The 22,987-nt window shown below is 44.8% G+C and overlaps 1 protein-coding gene across 1 annotated transcript in view; it reads right to left on the bottom strand.

The window, feature by feature from the left end:
* The window catches only part of MRPL30 (mitochondrial ribosomal protein L30), a 131,607-nt gene that overhangs the window by 107,777 nt on the left and 843 nt on the right, over nt 1-22,987 (bottom strand). The window lies entirely within an intron of this gene.

The raw sequence follows: 22,987 nt of genomic DNA, 5'->3' as shown, positions 1-22,987 counted from the left end.
AAGTTTGAAAGACTGGTATGGATACATATTTGATTTTCACAAGTTATGCTTAGCAACCCCTTTTTCGCTGCTCACGCAATTAACTCATACCATACATCCAATAACTGCCTCTGTTATTTGTTGTGCATGGCTATGGATAATCCACCCCTGGATATTCACCATTAGTTCCAAACAGGCGTCCCATGTTTGCCACGTTCAGTACTTGCTAACATATGGTGACATTTGCTTTGCAGCTACTTCTGCATGTGCTGCACATGAGGCATGGTGCACCTCGTAAAGGCAGTACAATTTTGCAATTTAGAGCACAATAAAGCCTCTACAGAGATTGAATGCACAGTAAAAGATGGATAAATGAAAATGAGACAGACCAACTAAGGGGGTGCAAGAAAAAAAAAAGATAGGGAACAGAAATAGGGTGAAGGGAAGAAAACAGAAGATAGAAAGCTAATGGGGAGAGTGATAAAAAAAGTGGTGAGAGGGAAAGTGCAAGAATGAGAAAGTGAGAACCAAGTTAAAATACGAAACAAAGAAAAAGAAATGGCTTTAAGAAAATTGAAGTCAGCATACGGGAACAAAGTAAAAAAAAAGGTTTAAAAAAAGAAGAAAAAAAAGGGGGAGAGAGTAAGGGCAAGAAAGGTTAACTGTTACCACAGAAAAATCAGCTGCGTCGTAATGGACGTGCACGCCCAACTGTATGGATGTCTGGATCCTTAATGCTGATTTTTGTTGTCATAAGCAAACACGGATCATGTGTGTACGCTATGATACACGCTTGTCTCACAGATTGCGGTCTTGGACTGCTAGGGGTGCCTACAGCCATACCGTCTTAGCACTAAAAGGCTAGTGCCATCACCAGGAGTTCAGGAGCAGTAGTGACAGCATACTCTGTAGTGATCAGTAGGAGTGAACAGGTCCTCTTTACCATGTGTCACTGGAGTGAGGCTTGCGGGGTCACTCATTTTAAAGTTCTGCTGCTGTGTGCTTAACTCACCCCTTGGCTTACATAGGTTTAGTGTTGCACAGAGCACGAGTACTGCATCTGCACTGGGTGTATGTGTGACTGGGAAAGGTACAATACAAAGAAAATGGAGTACTGTGCAGGACGTGCACGGTGAATGAAGGTGCTGGGTGTATGTGTGCCAGTGAGTGGTACAGTACATGCAGGGTGTATTTGAGCTTATGAGTGGTACAATACATTAACAATACTGTGCTGTTGAATGTGAGCATGTTAAATGTAAGGGCTAGGTGGAATCTTTGTCTAGGAGTGATACAGTACAGGGAGAATACCGTGCTGTACATTGTGTATGCTGTATACGTGCACTGAGTGTATATTTGCATACAAATGTTACAATGCATGGAGGACCCTGGGTTCCATAATGGAAGACCCATGTCTGCATGGTGAAACATGCGGAAAGGTGGTAGAAAAATATGCCCAGATAGATCTGTGTATTGTTGCTGCATTCCGGCAAGCTGGATGGGACACACACTGGAGAGGGGGGTGCCAGGCTTCCCATGTACACTTCAAAGGGTGTTGTCTGATTCAGGTGCGAGGTTACAAGGAAGGGGCCTGGGCACATCTCAAGAAGGAGATGGGACTGATTAACTTTTTGATGCACATATCGCTGTGGCCGACATCCAGGCGTGAACTCTAGTCACTCCCATGGCCTATGCTGTGGAGTTGTTCCTGCTGTGACAGACTGTTTTGAAGAGGGCGGAGGATAGGGCACTGACCCCCATCATAAACTTCAACGACTTAAACTCCAAATCACATTTGGTTCTGGAAATGGCTAGTAAACATATTGTCATCTGCCAAGCAGCCAGATGTTCTTCTGGGTGAGGAGAGGAGGTTCTGCAAGACTCCTGTCTGTGACCAAAACTTTTGGCCAATGACTGCTGGTCTACCTGCAAGATGAGGAAACATCATCCAGGGAATCCAAAACCACCTGGCCATGAGCCTGGAGCACTATCACCTGCATGCTTGCCAAGACCAGTGTGCCATATGAGGAAGAGGAGAGCGTTGGAGGGAGCGAGGTCCAGTGGGAAATCCTGTTGAGTAAACTCCAGTAGCAAGGTGTGACGAAACAGCTGCTGCACCGATCAGTCAGTTGCCTGTGTGCAGGACAAAGTTGGTGAACCCCGTATGCTAGGGGAGGGCTGCCATGACTGAACGCTGTGCCAATCAAACCAAAGCCCTGTATAGCTAAGGATCAGCAACCCTGTATGCCACGAGAGGATGCCGTGTATGAACTTTGCTGAATGCTGTGCGATCAGGCCAGAACCTGTGTACAGCCAAGAATCTGCAACCCCATATGCCAGTAGGGACTATTGTGTGGACACCGGCTGTGCCTTGTGGATCCGTGCCCATGTACTGCAGGGAAGTGGTGACCCTGTATGCCAGAGGGGGTCACCAGAACTAACAAGAAGTGTATACTGACCCAGAGCATTGTGGGAGGAGTGAGGCTGCCATAGGCAAGCATCTACCCATGGATGAGAGACCAGCACCGGGAACTTATCATCTTTCCCCTTCGTGGGAAAGATCAAAAGACTTACCTGAAAGAAGGAGCCCCAAGGACCTCCAGTTGCCACTGAAGGATGACAAAGTGTCAGAAGATCAAAGAACAGCAAGAAAAGCCTGCCTGGGCCGCATGCAGGAAACTCATCTAGACCAGCCGCTGCAGCTCCGACGCCCGCAGAGGGGGCACACTCAGGAACTCCAGACCCTTCAAGCCTGTAGGTGTGGGTAAGACTGAATTTAAGGCAGTCTGTCCTAGGCAAACTTGCTGTATAAATAGCACATTGGTGCTGTAACACTTTTGACTTTAGAACAGAGTCAGAGTGGACTCTTGAGACTCTACTAGTGGGGAATACCCTTTATGACGTCAATGGGGAAGAACCACGACTGGTAGAGTAAGGAGGAAGTAGGTCAGGGAACTGCCAAGTAAACACTAGAGCTCCACCCTAAGGGGGGATTGTGTAGTGTTTTTGTGAATGTCGCATTTTTCTTTTGTCGAGTAGAAATATAATACGTCTCTTTTTTCACAAAAGTAAGCATTTGGTTGGACAATGATTTATTACTGCAGCTGCGTGAATTATGAGTCCGTATTCACTATCCTGGATCCACCTCCCCACCAGGGGAGCCTCATACTGCTTGACCAGGTTCCTGCTGAGAGTTAAGTGCAGAAGAGTAACTTGGCCCAGTTATTCAGGATCCTTAGTAGGTTGGGCCCTGAGGCTTCAGGAGTGCAAGCCCTCTACTCCCACGGTTCTTTAATTTTTTTAAAGAGTTTTTTATATAGTGCGAACTAGACCCAAGACATCGGCTATCAGAGCGCTTTACATGAGCACCAGTATAGTTTCAGATGGACACATTCATTTTTAATAGGCACGGGGTGATTAAGTGATTTGCCCAGAATCACAGGATGTTGAGCGTCGTTGCCAAGACTCGAACCCGGTTCCCCAGCTTCGAGGTCGACCGCTCTAGCCGTAAGGCTACATCCTCTCCCCGGAAGCCCCTGCGTATCCAATAGCCCTCTGAAAGAGGTTCTGACAGTGAGAAATGAGGGTGAAAAAACAGAAGGGCAAGAGAAAAAAAATAGCTGTGAGCATGACAGATGAAAAGAGAGAATAAAGTTATGAAAGTGGCAGTAAACAGAAAAAAAACAGACAAGGAAAAGTGACTAAAGGCAAAGGGCAACAGAAAGAGTAGGGTTAAAAGGGAAGTAAAGGTAAAAACAGACAGGAGAGAAAGTAAAACAATAAAGTAAAAAAAGAAGTGACAGGAACAAAAGGGAGTAGGAGTGGTATAAAACAGACAGAAAAACGAGCAATATAAGAAATACGCCAGACGGGTGCTCTCAGTTGACTCTCATTGGAGGAGCATGGGTGGGGGTTACCCAAGATTAGGTTTCCATTCATAGATCTTTTCACCATTACCCAGAACAGGAGGTGATCGGCAGAGGACAAAAGAATCAAAAAACAAAGAAAGGGAATGATAGCTCAGTATGAGACTCTAAGGAAAGCAAATAACTCCCCACTGAAGAAATTTCAACTAAAGGCATTTTGGGATTTACAATGGTTTGTTTTTTTTGCACATGAAAAAAGTCTGACTTTAACCCCTTAGCTTCTGAGGCTTTACTGCCCCAATGCTCCGTCCTTTTTGATGATACAGCACTTATTATTTTTTCCCACAAAAGGTTTCTAGGCCACATTTGCATTCTTTCTTATCTCAAATAGTGGGGATTTTTAAGGTACACAGGATTAGTGGAGTCATCTAGGTAACCAAGGACAAAGCCAAAACAATGTTTTTTTAAAGAGTGGAGAGCAAGAAAGTAATTTTTTTCTTCTAAAACTAGAATCAATAAAATGGGTGCTTTGCTAAAACCACTAACTTATCAGCTTTAAGGAAGAAGGATAATGGTTAAAAAAAACAAGTAACCACAGTTTTTGCATTTTTCGAAGTGGTAGTCTATTTTTCCTATTTAGTTGTTTCAATCTGCTTGTGCTTGCACTGTGCACAACAGTTGTGAGAAACTGCCCTCCTTCTGCATGGTAGCACCCACTTTTTTGCAGAACTGCTGATATGCTTTGACTGAGTGTGACCTGGGCTCCTGCCAATCAGGTGCCCAGGGCCTATGTTCTTTCCCTAAATCTGCATTGAAAACAAAACCCAAATGGCATCTCTGGCCACAAGCCAGTCCCTGGTAAATGGTACGACAGGTACTCAGGGCCTTGTGACCAGGGAAGACTTCTAAGGGCTACAGCACTTATTGTGCCACCCTTAGAGGCCCTGTGCCATTACACTCACACACTGCCTTTGCAGGCTGCATGTTTTGGTGCAGAACAAAGTGAAAAGTTGACATGGCACACATCCCTGTGTGCCATGCCTACAACCCCCTACCCTGGCATAGATAAATCACCCCTCTAGCTGGGTGCTCTATACCAGTGATGAGGGTACAGATGCATAAGCCCTGTACCCCAACAGTGTCTAAGCCCATTCTTAGACATTGTAAGTGCTGTGTTGCCATTAAGAATATATGGTGCTGGGAGTTTGTCATTAGGAACTCCACATCACCATAATGGCTACAATGAAAACTGAGGGGTTTGTAATCAAACTTCTCAGCACATTAAACCCACACTGATGCCAGTGTGGGATTTAATGAAAAATGCACACAGGGGGCATCTAGATGCCCCTGAAAAACGACCTACCACTATTGTCCAGGCTGAGTGGTTGCTTTCAGCTGCCACCACCAGACATGTTTCTGGACTCCTGGGTTGAGAGCCTGCTGTTCTCGGGGGCCTGAAACAATGCACATCCTGGGACGAGGAGCCAAGCCTCCTCCCCCAGGATGTGCTAGGTCCACTAAGGGGAAGCTTCAAAGGCTTTCTGCCTTTGTGAGCTTCCCCATGCCACCTGCTGCTTTCGGCAACTAGTCCCCACTGGCTCTGACTCCCACTTTGGGGGGGGAGAACCAGTGGGAAAAACAAGTGAGGAAGAGGTGTGCGCCCACCTCTGCCAAGTCCACCCCTTAGGTGGGGGAGGTGAGGTGAAGGACAACTTTCATTCCCCTCCATCTTGCAGATGGGGGGGGACACACAGCCAACCAGGGAAAGGCATATGCCCCTTTCCAACTGGAGGGTGGCATAATAGGAGGTGTACCCACCCCAGGAAAGGGACCCATTGGTCCCAACCTGTTACCTATCTGTAACGCCCCATAATCTAGTATTTAGGGGTGTAAACTGCGTTTAATACGCATGCTAGACAACGCATGCCATTACAACGCTGTTACAACGACCACGTTGTTACATCGCATACCTTTACAATTCAAGTCGGAACAACAAATTGCGTTAGGAGGAAAAAGGTGTTGGATTTAAAATCCAACACCTTCCCTACTGTTACACAGACTGGAGTTTGAATAGTAAATTATACCATTCTAGCATCCAGCGCCCCCTACAGCAAGTCATTTTTCTGACTTAGGTTGTAAAGGTATGCGATGTAGCAAAACGGTCGTTGAAACGACCCAGTTGTAATAGCATACGTTGTGAACACATGCGTACTAACGTGACATATACCTTGCTTACTCAGACAAGAAACCAGAAGAACAAAAGAAGAAGGACCTAACAGCGTGCCAAAGCTAATAAGAGGAGGACGCCTACTGACTTGGCTCCAGCTCCACCGGCCTGTCCCCATCTCGAACCTGCTCCAGCGAAATCCCGGTGTGTACTGCAGCCAGCAGGCTCAAGAAACCCGGAGGATCTGCCTGCCTACCATCCCAAAGACTCTGTCTCCCGTGAACACAGGATTTGTTCAGCAACAGACTCCAGCTCCTTGAAGATCCGCGGGTCTGCACCACTCTGGGCCCTGCACCCATGGCCCAAGTTTGAGTGGCCAACACCAAGAGGTCTCCCCGGTAATCCTGACCCGAGATCCGGTGACCCCTGATCTGCTTCAATTTTCCAGCCGACGCCTGCAGCCTCAAAACAGAAGGTCCCCCCAACCGCGACCAGGAGCTGGTAAGAAAATCCGACCCTAAAAGGCACCCCTGCACCCAACGCCCCACGGCCTTGGGTGGCCCAACCGACGGTGCCTAACCAAACCCAACTTGCCTCTCCAAGTGGTGGTCGCACCCAGAAGACCTTCGTCCCAGTGCATGAAGTGTGTTTGCCAACCATAGACTGCCCATTGAAAGCTACAGGGCTCCCGACGCTAAAACAGCACGCTGCACCCGGACGCCCATTGCCGCTGAGGGTGCGCCTTTTGTGCTGGCTTGAACCCCTATTTGCCCTGAGCTTAAGTCCAGGAGCTTTGCCCCCACAACCCAGTGACCTGCTGGTCAGCAGCCACCAATCGGAGGCCTCTATCCCCCATTGGATAACATTGGGCCTCAGCACACTGCACCCGGCCGCCCTAGTGCTGCTGAGAGAGTAACAAAAGAGCATCCTTGACCCTGGGGGACCCCTGAGTCTAATCCCAGAATACCAACTGCACAAAACAAAGTACTTACTTGCTACCTGATAACACTATTTTCCTCTATAGAATAACACTGACTGTTTTTTTTTTTTTTTTTTAAATAATTTTATTGTTTTCTTGCAAGGAAATACAGCAGTAGATAGTAACAGAATTCCGGCTGTATACGTAATAAGAACAAAAACATTTGCAAATTTAAGCAAAATAATAATTAAATCCATTCAGCAATGGGTGGCCAGATCTTCTCCCCCAGAGCTCTTCTTTTGACCCCTCTTAGCTTATAAATAGCAGACTCTAAATTATACATAAAAAGTAACTTCTCATGCCAAGTAAAGAAAGAAGGGGGATCCAAATTGATCCATTCCCTAGTAATACATGCTCTGGCTACTGCCATACAAATAAATAAAAAGCACCTTATTGATTTAGTTCTTGAGATGGCGGATTCTAAGCCCAAAAGCACCAATTCGGCAGTTATTATAATATCACAGCTTAGAACAACCGTCAGAAAGTTTTCAATTTGTTGAAAGAAATCCCGGAGTTTAGGGCATTGAAAAAACATATGGACATCGTTAGCTGCATGTAACCCACACCGACTACAATTCGTTCCAGTGGTCGTGCTCCACTTAACGATCTTGCTGGGGGTGTAATAGAGGTCATGTAAACACATAAAATGCTGTGATTTCATCATCCCTGTGATTAAACAATCTGAAGCTAATTTAACAGAACACAAAACATCAACCCCCGACACCCCCAGTTTGTTAGCCCATTTCAGTTGGCACTGATCCATATCATCCCCACATTCTTGAACCAGACTTAAGTACAACAATCCAATAGGGGCCTTTTTCTGTAACAGTTCAAACAAATGAATTCTAATCATTCTGGCTGACTTAATAGCCGAAGAGCTCTGTAAGAAACTACGAATCTGAAGAAATTTGAAAAAATCACTTCTTGCCAAGGAGAAATTATTCTCTAAATCCTGAAATGAAACCATTTCACCATTCATAAATAAGTCGCCCAAATATCGTAATCCTTTCTGCTCCCACTTGTGAGTAGTTAAATCACAAAAGATCACAGATGGCAGAAGACCAGGCGAAGCTAAGGGAGTATAGACATTCAGTTTAGACAAGGCCAAAAGCTTCCGAACTTTTTGCCAGATTATGAAAGCTGCCTTCAGCGTCTTGTACTTTGTTTTTTTATGATAGCTGGGCTCAATAACCTTAAGGAAGCTAGCTTTTACTCTCTCTCCCATAGTCATTTCAAAGATCGATGGAGTTTGACAAGCGGGGATATTTACTCTGTCTCCAATTATGAGGGGGCTGATATACTGGAGTGCTGCCGCCAGGTAGTAAAACAGAAAGTAAGGGACATTCCATCCCCCACACTCTCTACTCAGAATCATTTTTTTAAGGGCTTTGCGATGCCGTTTATAGCCCCAAAGGAACCTAGAGGTTGCCCTTTCTAAATTTTTAAAACAGGACGAATGAAATTCCAAAGGTATAGCGCGATATATATACAGCACCTTTGGTAGGATCAGCATTTTCAAAATGTTGAGCCTACCATATAATGATAGGTGTAGATGATCAAGGCGATTTAATGTGGTATTGATTTGGGCTATCATAGGATTAAGATTACGTTCTGGTATTTTATCAATGGGCAAAGATATTTTGATTCCCAGATATGTAACCTCAGAAATAATAGGAATATTCGGTGATGGATTATCCCCAGAGCATAAAATCTGAGTTTTCCCCAAGTTTAATTTATAGCCAGAGAATGATCCAAATTGTTTGGCAAGATCGTTTATTGCCGGAAGAGCAGTCTGAACATCCGTGGTGGTAATTACAATATCATCGGCATAAGCCAAAGCTCGGTAGTTTGTGTTGGCTAGACAGATAGGTCTAATCTTTTCCTCAGAAATAAAACGGTTAGTTAAGGGGTCTATATAAAGTGCAAAAAGTAAAGGTGAGCAGGGGCATCCTTGACGAGTGCCCCTAGAAATTAAAAAGAAAGAGGAAAGTTGGGCATTAATTCTAATACGGGCTTTCGGAGAGACGTACAATGTTTTTAAAGCCATTATAAAACCTGGACCAAATCCCTTTCTAGCAAGCACATCCCACAGATAACCCCAGGCAACCCGATCAAAGGCTTTTTCAGCGTCTAGAAATAAGAGTCCAACATTAGACCGAGTTGCCTGAGACCAATCCAGAAAAGTGATTACCCGTCGAATATGGTCAGCGGTATCGCGAGCAGGAATAAACCCATGTTGATATTTAGAAACTAAAGAAGAAATAATATTAGACAGACGTGAGGCGAGGATTTTAGAAAAGATTTTACTGTCCGCATTTATGAGTGAGATAGGACGAAAAGACGACGGTAGCAAAGGGGGTTTGCCTTTTTTAAGAAATACAGTAATTATGGATTCCCGCCAAGAAGCAGGGGCGCTGCCACGTTGAGCTGCTGAAAATAAGTCAACCAGTTCTGGTCTTAATATGCCTCGAAAGAGCTTAAAAAACTCTAAAGGAATAGCGTCAGGGCCGGCAGCTTTTCCGGACGCTAAGGACAGCAATGACGTCTCAATCTCCTCCCAAGTAATGGGCAAGTCCAGCTTCTCCCTCTCTTGTATAGATAAAATACCGTTCAAGGCCTGTTCTGTAAATTGAGTTACCTGAGCTGAGCAATCCTCTACCATGTCTTCAGTGTATAGTTTGGAGTAAAACTCGGCAAACACATTAAGTATATCAACAGCCTTATTAACAGTCTTCCCTACAGCATTATTAATCTGGTCTATACTAGCAAACACAGCTTTCTGCCTGGCTCTTTTAGCCAAATGTTTCCCTGAGGTTTCTCCTACTTTATACACCTCTGTTCGAAATGCAGCCAATTGCTGGGCAGATTTTAAAGCAAAACCTTGGTAAATCTTAACCTTATAAACCAGTAGCTCTTTAAGAATGGTATCCGTGGCTAATCCTTTGCTACAAGCCTGCATAAGCTGAATCTCCAACAGTCTCAAATTATTCATCTCAGTTTCTTCCTTCCTCCGGTTCTCCTTCTGCTTTCTTATTACATAGCTCAAGGTTTCGCCTCGAACCCCGCACTTAAATGTATCCCAAACTACTTCTGCAGAGGCAGACCCTTTATTGTTAGCGAAGAACTCAGGAATCCAGGTATTCATATGCTCAACGTAGGATAAATCAAACAAAAGCTTACGGTCAAAGGACCACGACCTAGGATTATGTACAGTATTTAAATCAAAGCCAAGGGTAATAGGATTATGATCAGATATGACTTTTGGTAGGACCCTGTATTCTATATTGGCGAGGTCGTTAAATAGTTCCTTAGAGACAAAGAAGTAGTCCACCCTAAAATATCTTTTATGAGGGGCAGAAAAGAATGTGCAACCATAGGTTCCCTCCCGTTTTTCATACCCCACATCTACCAACTGAAACTCTTGAGCAATCCCCTTGACTACCTTAAATACGTTCCTTTTTCTACCTGCATACACGCTGTTACCACTAATATCAAAAGTCGCATCCAAATGCAGATTGAAATCCCCACTTAGTATTAACGTAGGTTACCATAAAGCCAGCTCCACACTCAGTTGATGCAACGCTGTGGGGTCATCAATAGTGGAGGCATAAAGCGAACATATAGCAATGATCGAGTTCCCAAGTTTAAGTTCTGCAATCACCCATCGTCCCAGTGGGTCTTCTTTAACTCTTTTAACTTCCCCCAACCCGGGCCTCATTAGAATAGCAACCCCCCTTATTGTAGAGCTCTGACGAGAACACCCCACAACCCCAAATCCTTGAGCCAAGCCCTGTTTGCCCAAGAAATATGGGTCTCTTGTAAGCAAATTATGTCGGCTCGAATAGCTCTGAACATCTGGGCTGCTACGCCCCTTTTTCTTTTGTCATTTAAACCACAAACATTAATGGAACAAATCGAGACTCTAGCCATTTTCATATGTTAATGCTATACTGCGATCAAACTTCAAGCAATAAAGGATACAAAAATTTGGTACTGACAACCAAAAAATTATGGGCACCAAAACTGAACATGCTGTAGCTGTACTTCCTTGCACCCACCCCCCCTACACACTCCTTCCACCCCACCCTCCTCCCAAAACCCCACCACCAGAAGCTTAAGGGCTAATGCCCACATTGATGGAAAGTGAGTATGAGTTACGCAACTCTACCCAAGTCTACCCAAATCTACCCAAGTCGACCAAACCATATTAAATCTTGAACCCAATTAGCTTTACATTGGGATAACAAAAGAATCAAAAAACCAAGGAAGAAAAAGAAGAAAACCTATGGGAGAATACACAAGCCTTATCCTACCTCTACTACATTAGCATCTACATTGTATCCAAGAATTGTTGTGCTTTAACCTCAGAAACAAAAAAAATGGTTTTCCCCTTGTACACCACCTTGAGCTTAGCAGGGTTCAACAAAAATACTTGCCCCCCTTTTGACTGAATTGGGGAAATTAGCTGTTTAAACCGCCAACGTTGCTGCACAGTTGCCTGACAAAAGTCAGGCCGTACAAAAAAAACTCATGACCCAAGCCCTTTCTAGTCCTTGAAGGTCTAGCCAAATCGTACAAGATCTCACGAAGTAGATAGTTTTGCAAGCAAATCAGAATGGCTCTTGAGTTCTTGTTTTCTCCCCCCTGACCACATTTTTGGTTGAAAGGAAAACGATGAGCTCTAATGATTTCTTTATCCCAGTTCCATCCTTTAAGGTCCGAGAAAGCGTCCGAGAACAGTTCCACAACAAAGCGGCGAGTGTCTCTGCCCTCTGATTGTTCGGCTATACCTAATAAACGCAAGTTGTTACGCCGGGAGCGATTTTCCAGGTCTGTCAGTTTCCAATCGATATCTTGCCTGGTACTCTCCAGCTCCTTAATAGACGTTTTCTGTAAGGAGAGCTCATCTTCAACAGTAGAAATGCGACCTTCAGTCTCCTGTACTCTCAAACTAGTTTCGTTGCTGGATTTAACTAATCGGCGAATAACGTTCTGCAGTTTGCGAACAGCTCCTTGGGTACGAAGCCCCTCTGCCTTAGTTTCCTCCCTGTGAGCCATAATCAGCCTATACATTGAGGTTTGCAAGTTGTAGATAGACTTCAGCGTAATTTCCTCATCTGCCTCCAAAAGTTCAGGAAGTTCAACCTGGTTTTCAGGTGCGGCTCCTGCCCCTTCCCACTGAGGTTGAGTTAGCGCATGTAGATCAGCACCTGCAGAGGGGACCGGCAGCTCAGCTGCCCTGCGCACTGTAGTAGGAACCCCTTCATCCAGCAAGAAACCGGAGCCAAGAAGACCTTCCTCCAAGGTTTGATTACAGTCGTCCGCCCAATCCCTCATAAATGAATGGCCTTCGTTGATAAGCTCATCGCCAATCTCACCGTCTGATCCCTGCGACAGATCTGACATAGAGTAAAATTGACCCCCTGATCCGACAGACTCTACATCGTTTGTAACTGAAATTGCACCGTCCTTCTCTTTAGCACCCCTGTCAACAGCCCGAGGCGAGACTCTCACTCCCCTTACCGCTTGGCAAAGTTCAGTTAAATCATCATCAATATCTTTTTCAAAGGGGGGAGGCCCTCCACCGGCAGTCATGCCCAAAGGTAAATTTGAAGGGGTATGTTGCAGAGGGACTACATCCTGGTTTTCAAGTGCAGCAGCAACAGAAGGACTGGATGCTCCAGGTATCAGGGTGCTGCCCTTGGGCAAGGTAGTTGTATTTTTCTTCTTAAATAAGTCAGGTACTACTGGCTCTTTAGTAGCCTCGTTTTGCTGACGGGCTCGAGTCTCAGGGGCATTTCTATTAAGTGAGTTAAGCTCTGCAGCTGTGCTATTTCTGACAGTATTAGGTGTTGCATTAGCTGTACTGGAAGTAGTAGTAGCTTTTGTTTTCTGTCCTCTGCCTTTGGGCGCCATAATTTTAAACAGTTATATAGGCAGTTAATTGGGCAGAAACTGTGGCAAATAGCAACTAGCAGACAGCTGTGACAAGTGAATGTAAAAAAAAAAAAAAAGTCGCTAAAGTTCCGTGAAATTCCGTGAAGTTCAAAGATAGAGTTAAAGTAATGCTCTTTTTTTTTTTTTTTAAAGTCTTGTTTTCTCCCTCTTTTCTTTTTTTTCCTTCTTATATCGAAAAAAAAATGCTGCTTCACTTACTACTGCTGCTGCTGCTACTGGTAAAAGCCAATTCAGCAAAACGAGAGCCAGACACAGGACGCAAGCACCAACGTATCCACTTGAGGCCCCTGCTGGCGTTCGAGGTTCTCCCTGTCCCTCAATCTGCAGGCTCCACTCCGCTCCGTCTGGAAAAATCACCGGTCCAAGCTCCGGCAATCAAAACATCACTGCCCTCGAAAACACCGCCGACCTCTCTCAGCTCCTCTCTGCTCCGTCCAGGTTCTCCGCCCCCGCCTTCTCGTTCTGCCGTTTTAACCACCGCACAAGAAAGCAGAAAAAACACCGCCTCGGGGTAGGGCAAGGCTGGGCAAATAGCACGCAGGTAGTCCGGTCAGACCAGGTAGGTCGCGCACCTCCTCACTCGGCTGCAGTAGCGGCCGCCATCTTGCTTCGACGCAAGTTCACTACCACGGACTGTTTTTCAATGAAAAGTTTCTAAGTGTGGAGTTGGAAAACCTAAGAAATCCTTTTAAAATTGTACTAAATGACCTAAAACCGCTTTTACTCAACTGTTTACAGGAAATGTCCCAGTGCAGTATCCAGGTATACTGTACTGTGTAAGAAAAGTAATCTACAAAGTAATCTACTGGTCATTTTACTAAAAAAGCCTATACAAAGTATATGTACTATATTTCCATAGCATTGCATTTTTCAGTAACAATACTGTAATCAAAACAAAATGCATATACAATTGCAAACCAAACAGTGTTACAACTGCATTACTACTGTAAAGTATTAATTGCTTACCTGTGCCAGGTTTGCTTAGTTCTACAAAATAAAATAACTAAAAGAATATTTTTATACAAAAACAATTGATCTGAAGTTCAGTCTTTGAGTGTGTGAATTCATTTGCTGACAGAGTGTGTACAACAAATGCTTAACACTGTCCTCTGATAAAGCCTTACTGCTCGACCACACTACCACAAATAGAGAGTGAGGTGCTATCTACTTTACCTCCGCCTACCTTTTGGGTTCCACTGGACTCTGTGCTCACTATTTTTTATTTTATTTATTCAGGTCAGTAAATTAAGAATACAGACTTGTACAGCATAGACACCATTACTACACACTTTTCATAGTACAGTACCATTTCACATATTGATATGTACATTCAGCTCTGTTATCTTTGTAAGTATATTACTCAGCCACTTCCCCGTTACTAAGCGCGACCCGTTCCAAGGGTCCTTAGCATACATGTATCATGCTCCACCACACCCGTTCCCAGATCCCTCTTCATCACGGTTGTTTCATAGAAACCCCGCGCTTAAACGTCATTAATGTGTGGTGTTAGACGGTCATTCGTCAGTTTGTGTGGATCGGTGATATTGTACAACTTGGTTCCCAAAAATCCAGCGGTCTAGAAGCCTGCAGCAATTTTTCTGTGTATGTCTCCAGCGTCTATTTGCAATATGTCAGGTCTGCAACCCAGTCCTGGTATCTCGGCAGGCGCCTGCTCCCCCAACGTAGGGCTATGCGTCTGTTGGCTAGCAGTAGCGCCACAGCCAAAAACATACGTCTCCGGACCAGCCGGATCTTGTACATCCCTAACAGGCAAATCAATGGCTCATTGGGTATCTGCTCTGACAACATGAGAGCTAATGCGTTGGTCACCTCTGTCCAGTAAGATCGAAGCTGGGGGCATGCCCACGCCGTGTGCAGGAAGTCCGCACCAGTAGCTCCGCATCTTTGGTACTCGTCGTCTGTTCGTAACCCATATTTGTACAGTTTCGCTGGTGTGTAGTATACCTGATGTATGAATTTAAAGTGTATAATGCGCAAGTTGCAGTTTGGTGTAAGCATCTGCATCTGCACACAGCCATAGTCCCTACCCTCCTTAGTGTTAGACTTGCCAATTGCCGCCTCCCACCTCTGTAGCGTTTTATTGTGAGCCCTTGTCTGTTCACTCTGAGTCGCATTGTACAAGCGTGCTACTAAGGGTTAGCGTGTAGGTGACATTAACAGGATCTGTAGTGCGTTAAGTGTCTGCGGTTCGCCTGGAATTGAAGGGTATAGTCCTCTCACCGCCATGCGCAAGCGCAGGTACGCAAATATCCTTAATGGTGTGCGGTGTGCGCTAAGGGAGACTGCAGATTGCGGTATAAACTGGCCTTGTGGGAATATATTACTCATAGTTCTAAGGCCCATTTCGCTCAGTAAGGACAGAATGTTCTTTTCTTGCATTACTGTTATTTGCGGGTGATGGGACAGGGGCAACGTTGGTGCGTATACTGGAAGTTTCTGTGCGCGTTTGGGTAGCATATGCCATGCCTGTGATGTACATTTCACTGGCTGGATCTCAGCTCTCGGGATGGTCTGACTAGGATCTGATAGAAAGGCTATCAGCGGAGTTGGCTTTACACTTTCCTGTTCTACTGCTATATGTGGAATATGGCCATGTGGGTGTAACCAGTAATGAGCGTGTTGTGCTTGTGCACAGTAAAAGTATATTTGCAGATCTGGTGCCCCGAAGCCTCCTTGACTATATGGCTTGGTCAGGTATTTCCAACCCACTCACGCCTGCTTCCCAGCCCACGTAAGTCTTAACATGGCATTGCGCAGTTTAGTGAAGAGTGATTGTGTGAGCCATATCGGTATGTTCATAAATAAATATAGGAATCTTGGTAGTACTACCATCTTTTGTATGGTCTTTTGTATGGCTATTCTGTCAGCTAATGATAGCGGCAGTTTGGTCCATCCCTCTATCTGGTCCTCTAATTTAGATATGGCTCTGCCGTAGTTTTCTCGGATCACCATTTCCGTATCCCGGTGTATCCAGATGTCAAGATACTTCACAGAGTCAGACTGCCATTGCAATGGGTACTCCAGGTTTGGCTGTGTTGTGGCAGGGATTAGTGATATCACCACTGATTTATCCCAGTTTATATTGAGTCCCGAATAATTTTCGAATTTGATATACTGTCTGAGTGTGTTTAGGTTGGTGTCCGGATGAGGTGTATATAGGACCATGTCGTTAGCATACAATGAGATACTGACTGGTCGCAGCTGGAATTGCAGAGCAGTTTCCTCATGTTTTTGGCGTATCTTACATGCCAAGGGTTTGATCGCTAGAGTGAAAAGAAGCGGGGACAGTCGGCACCCCTGCCTAGTCCCTCTGCCTATCCTAATCGGGTTTGATATATTGCCGTTTACTCTTATGCGTGCACTTGGCTCCGAATACAGTAAAGCAATCCAGCGCAGAAATGGTTCAGAAAAACCCATTCTACGCAACACCGTGAACATAAATGACCATTACGCTGAGTCGAAAGCCTTCACTGCATCTAGTAGGGCCGCAGCAGTTTGCAGGTCCGGGTTCAGTTGGTGAAACATTGCAAAGATTGTTCGCAGATTTTGCGTAGAGGATCTCGTAGGTATGAAGCCAGCCTGACCTGGTAAAACTAAATTGCGCACCAGAGGTTGCATCCGCGTTGCAATAATTTTGGCTAAAATGTTGGCGTCTATATTTATTAAGGACAGGGGACAATAAGATTCACACTTTACTGGGTCTTTGTCTGGCTTGGGGAGTGTAATCAGCAGCGCTTTACGCAGTGGCACAGGTAATAGGCCTTCTTCATAGGCCTCCTCACACATCTCAGCTAGATGCGGGATTAGTAAGTCCCTGTACTCTTTATAAAACTCCCCCGGGAGACCATCCAAACCAGGGGCCTTATTATTTGGAAGGAAGTTGATCGCCTCTTTGATCTCGTCCTCAGTAATATGGTGAAAGAAGTATTCTAGGTGTTCATTCGACAACCATGCTAAGGCAATGTCATCTAAATATTGGTGAATCTCAGATGGGGACATGTTAGGCTGAGTAGAGGCTAGTGTAGTACTCCAAAAAACAGCCCAGAATCGATGTGGTGTCGTACTTAGGTTGACCCAGTGTGTCTGTTATTTAAGTAAAGTAGAACATTGGGTGCACAGGGTGTAATTTGTTTGAAAGCGCTCTTCCCTAGTCTCCCACCCTCCCCATAATTGTGCGCTGTATATCTACGCGGAATATACCTTATCTCATCATCCGCAAAGTTGTGATAGGTATCTAATTTCTGCCTAATTTCTGCCAGTATCTTGAGGTCCTCCGTGGCCACGAATTCCGTCTCTAGCTGTTGAATGTCCCGTTCCACCCTGTTCAACTGCTGTTCAATGTTCTTTAATATGCCTGAATGTTTACCAATACAGCGACCACAAATTGTGACTTTAAAAGGCTTTCCATAAGGTCCTTGCACTACTCACAGATCCCGCATTGGCCTCAGAATAGTTCACTTTGGCCGGTGCAATTTGGAGCTAAACAGTTGGTCCAGTAGCGCACTGTGCTGCAATCTCCATGTTAACGGTTGTGGAGTGTGCGTGGGGATAGTAAGCGTAAGCCGGACCGGTGCTTGATCAGACAGTGTCTTAGGCATGTGTTCTCTAGACGTTGTCCATGTGCAGACCTCCTGCGTGGCTATCCAGAAATCGATTCTGGACCATGTACCATGAGTTGTGGACGTGCAAGTGCCCTCTTTATGGCCTGGATATCGCATGCGCCAGATATCCTCCATGCCTTCTCTAAGCGCCTTCGCTGCCTGTCTCCCATACCATTTGTTAACTGTGGACCTGTCCAGGGATGGGTCTAGACATGTGTTAAAGTCACCACCCCATAGGACTGATGAACTTTTGGCAAATTCCAATGGTTTTCAACCATAGATTTAACCTCTGCATACCCCCAAATCCAACGACACGACAGCAGCAAAAACATAACAGCATTCACAACACCTAACGGATGCTACCGCTTTGTGAGAATGCCATTTGGCCTAGCTTCAGCAGCAGCGGTTTTCCGAAGGTTAATGCATAAACTCTTTATGATTCAAAAAGGTGTGACCCATATTCAAGATGACATTTTGATTATGGGACGTGATAAAAAAAGTTTAAAAAAACAAAGAAGAACACAACGATCAGTTCACAGCTGTGTTAAGCATTCCGGCCAAAAAAGGACTAACCGCAGAGTTAAAATAATGTACATTTGCAATGAAATCAGTCACTAACTTAGGGCATGAGGTAGGTGGCGACGGGATCTCCCTTAAAAAGAAATTGATCACAGCGATCAGCAATGCTCCCGTACCCAAATCAAAAGATGATGCGATGTCCTTTCTTGGCCTAGCCGAGTTCTATTCCAAGTATGTACAGAATTTTGCTACCAAAACATATAATCTTAGACAACTTCTCAAAGTAATACAATAATTTTACTGGAACACAGATCAGCAGAAAGATATTGAAAAGATAAGACACGATTTAGTATCTGCATTTCCCATGCAAGCGTTCAATAGTCTTGCCCACAGCATCATCACCACTGATGCTAGTGGCAAAGGACACGGCGCAGTTCTGTCTCAGGTCAATGTGGAAGGCATGGAAGTAACAATTGCTTTCGCTTCTCGTTCTCTATCTCTCGCTAAGGAGAAATTCTCAGTCATAGAGAAAGAGATGTTGGCCACTGTTTGGGCTTTGGAGAAATTCAGACAGTTTGTTTGGGGGACTAAATTTATGTTACGCAACGACCACAAACCCTTACTCAAAATTTTGACTTCCGAAGGTATACTCAAGGCCACTCCCAGATGAGCTAGGATGAGTTTGAAGCTGTTAGAATTCACTTACAAGGTTGAATATTTACCAGGCAAAGGGAACCAAGTGGCTGATTATCTCAGCAGATCTCCATTACCCCTACAAAATACAGATACAGAAAGTGCAGATTGGGATGATTTCAATGTAGCTATTGTCTATGACTGCAAGTGCCACTTCTAACAAGCATTGCAATGCAATAGGGCTCGCATTCATGCGCGTTTAAGCTATTGGCATTGTAAATGACAATGCCTTTTATTTATGTTTTACAAACGAAAACAAAAATAAAGAGCATAGGGCCCGATTCACAGAACTAACTTAAGACAAAATCCTAAACTTACTACCATTTTGGTATTCACAGAAGGCACATAGGGGCCGATTAGGATGGAGGATTTTCCGCCTCCTCCGGGCCGGCGGAAGCCACCTCCGGCCCGGAGGAGGCGGAAAATCCTCTGCGGAGGCTCCAAAGACCCACCGCCAAATTAGGATGGCTGGTGGGTCTGGAATTCCGTCCGCCGCTTTTCCGCCGCGGTCGGCTTCCGACCGCGGCGGAAAAGCTATAACATGGCAGGCGGTGTCTATGAGACACCGTCCGCCATATTATGATGGATGTGTAGAACTGCTTTTCCACGGCGGCTTTTCCGCCATGGAAAAGCATACGGACATTCACTTTGGGGGCCCGTTGCGGGCCCCCTGGGTGAATGGGGGGTGCACATGGGGGGTACCTATGGTGCCCCCCTGCATTTGCGTGCACAAAGCAGCATGCACCGTGCGGTGCCTGCCGCTTTGTGCATGTAAATGTAACACATGCTTTTTTTACATTGCGGCGGGTGCAGCTTGTAGCTGCACCCGCCGCAATGTTAAATATAGAGGATGTGACCGCCACCCTGGCGGTCACATCCTAATCAGCACGGAGGGAACGCCGCAGCCCCTGCGGACGTTCCCTCCTCCTCAAGGGTGGCGGACGGACGCAAGTCCGTCCGCCATCCTAATCGGCCCCTTACTCAGTTTGGTATTCACAGAAGTTAGGAGTCCTAACTTTAGGACTCCTAAATGCCTTCTGTGAATGCCGAAAGTATTAAAGTTAGGATTTTTCTCAGTTTAGGAGTCCTAAAGTTAGGATTCCTAACTTTACTACTCCTAAACTGAGAAAAATCCTAACTTTAAGACTTTCAGCATTCACAGAAGGCATTTAAGAGTCCTAAAGTTAGGACTCCTAACTTCTGTGAATACCGAAATGAGTAAGTTCCTTCTAAGAATACCAAAATGAGTAAGGGCCTTCTGTTAATACCAAAATGGTAGTAAGTTTAGGATCTTGTCTTAAGTTAGTTCTGTGAATCGGGCCCATAGTTATTTGCAATGTCAATAGCTAAAACTCGAGTAAATGCGAGACCTATTGCATTGCAAATGCAACTGGCCTCGCATTGGTGAAAGTTAGAGCTATTAGCATTGGAATTAAGAACGTTTTTGACTTTTATTTTGTGGTTTCTAGTCATTTAACATTACTGGGCAAGCTAAACAAGAGACACTCCGAAAAATGCAGTTAAAAGGCTAATGTGCCCAAAACGTAGAAAGGATTAATAAAAAGAAACCGAGAAACGGCATCAAATTTGTCACAGACCTGAATGAGACAATATACATCATATATACAGAGATGGACAGATGCTGATGTCAGATGTAGGATACGCTTCACCAGGGGGAACTAGGTGGAGATGATAAAAGATGCCAACATGCCTCCCAGTGCCAACATCCAGCAGGAAACCTGTTCAGTTCGGCTATAAGAAAACCGGAATGAGATTACCACCAGATTACCAAACACCATTTTACCAGCGGCCGCTGGGTATGTTAAAGCGGATAGAACTCTGACCCAGTGTCATATATGCTATGTTCGATATAATGAAAAGTTTGCAGATGATCAAATTAGAGCCCAGGCATACTGGAAGCAAAGGTGATAATGGCCGGAAACAGAACCCAATGAACTCAGAGATACTGAAGCCTACCTACCGCCCGAAGGTACACAAGACGAACGAGTGGCAATAAATAGAGACATAAAAGGGAGACTGGCTCACCAGAATAGCATTAAATAGAAATATAACTACGGGTGGCTGCGAAACGCAACTTTAAAATCAACAATCAAGAGCTAAAAAAAATAATAATTTTAAATAAAAAACGAAGAACAGGAAATGGTCACAGTGGAAACTACAATAAACAATCACTGTACAGGTGTCAAAAACAGCAAGCATTTGCAATCCTTGGAGTGGAAGGTCTGCGGCTCTTCGTCGCTCTCCACCTCGATGTCATCATTATCGCTCATGGTCTCATCCGCCCGGGACAGATACAGGTGCGGGGCTGAAGGAGGATAGATGGGGCCTCCGACCGCACAGGAGAACAGAGGAGGAGCAGCAGAGCACCAGAGCGCATCAGTGAGCAATGGACACCTCACAAGCCGAAAAAATGTAATTAAGAAGTTGGGCGAGCTGCGCACAAGACGCACGTCGCCATTAGTTAAAGTTACAAAAAAATACGTTTTGGACAAGCTGCAGAGCTCGTCCCGCTAGTGGTGGAAGTGGCCCCATTGTAAAAGTGAAAGCGTGCAAGTTGTCACCATTGCAAAGGCAGCCTATTTCTTTATATTTGCATTGCGCTTTCACTTTAACAATAGCTGTCGCCCCACACAGCACTCACAGGGTGGGGGGGGGGCAGCTATTGTTAAAGTGAAAGCACATATACACACAGCCACCATTTGCAATGCCGACTGAAAATAAAAGTGCATAGACAGTAATTAAAGGAGACAGTGTAACGCCGCAAGCAAACGATCCAGTCTGGGTGGGTGGGCCAAAAGGAGACAGGGGAGTAATAAGGAGGGACTAAGAAGCCTCATTCACAATAGAGAGACAGCGTTTAGCAAGAACTATGATGCAAGCTAATAAGATTGATGGGCGGGGCTTCAACTCCACTTCAGAAATGTCCCGATTTCAAGAAGCCTCGCAGAGCGAGCAGCACATGCATGCTGCAACGCAGGTCTACCAGACCTAAAAAGGAATGGGACACTGAATGTGAACATGATAAAATACTATGTGATGCTGTTATCTACGTTGTTAAAGGTTGGCCCAACAAAATTGATTTGCATGGTGACCTAAGAGCAATGTGGGAGATCAAAGAGGAATCATGAATTGACGATAGTAACTACTTATGCAGGGGTGAAAGAGTTGTTCAGCCTTCAAAATTATGCCCCAGAATTTGAGATCAATCACTAGGTCCATCTAGGGATCGTCAAACTTAAAATAAAATAAAATAAAGATGTCCTACCGGTGGCCCAGGATTGATAAAGACACTGAACTCTGACAAGACCCAAAGTGTATTTAAACCCAGCCTTGGCTCCAGACATAACCCTGATCATCCCTGGGAGGACCTAAGTATTAATTGGCTGGGTCCTATCGTGGATGATAGTGGTAGTATGAAACATATTCTTGTTGTCATTGACAACTACACCATGTGGCCTGAAATTGAGATTATGGAGAACTTTGACTCCAAGAATGTCATACATTTTTTGAAAAAACTATTCATACAAGAAGACATATCTAAAAGTATTCTCAGTAACAATGGCCCACAATTTACATCAGAAAATTCTTACAGTTTTTAAAAAGGAATGGTATTTGAGGGGGAAAAAAAAAGCTGTCTACCACCCAGCTGGGAATGGTATAGTCGACCGTTTCAATAGGGTGATTATGGGTAGTGTACAAGCCTCCATAAGTGCAGGTAAAGATTGGGAAAAGGAATTGTTTAGCACCGTATGGGCGTACAGAATCACTCGCACCTGTACCAGTTACAGTCCTTTTAGGATTTTAAGAGGCAGAGAACCCTTTACCAAGGACAATGTAGCATGGAATTGTAAGAAAGTTTGTGGCAAATGGTCACCCGCTGTTGTCCGCTCTAACTTACTAAAATACATAAATCCTACAAGGTCAACTTTGACAAGGGTCATTCCACTAAGGATGCTGATATAAAGGTTGGAGATTGGGTTAAAATAAAGCTTGAAACAAAGATAAAAAAGGGGAAAGCAATTATTCTGCTCCTCTACAAGTTTTAGACACTTTAAGATCTGCCAAGTTAAGTGATAACACAATATGGCATCACAGTAGAGCAGAGACACCGTTTTTGGTATTTGTGCGCTTTATAAATAGCATTAACATTAACAGTAGAATGGGCAAATGTGAGCACGATTGCATC

The sequence above is a fragment of the Lissotriton helveticus genome, chromosome 8 (assembly GCF_964261635.1).
Source record: "Lissotriton helveticus chromosome 8, aLisHel1.1, whole genome shotgun sequence".
NCBI classification, from domain to species: domain Eukaryota; kingdom Metazoa; phylum Chordata; class Amphibia; order Caudata; family Salamandridae; genus Lissotriton; species Lissotriton helveticus.
The sequence above is the reverse complement of the archived record's forward strand: the minus strand, read 5'-3'. Positions and strand labels throughout refer to the sequence as shown.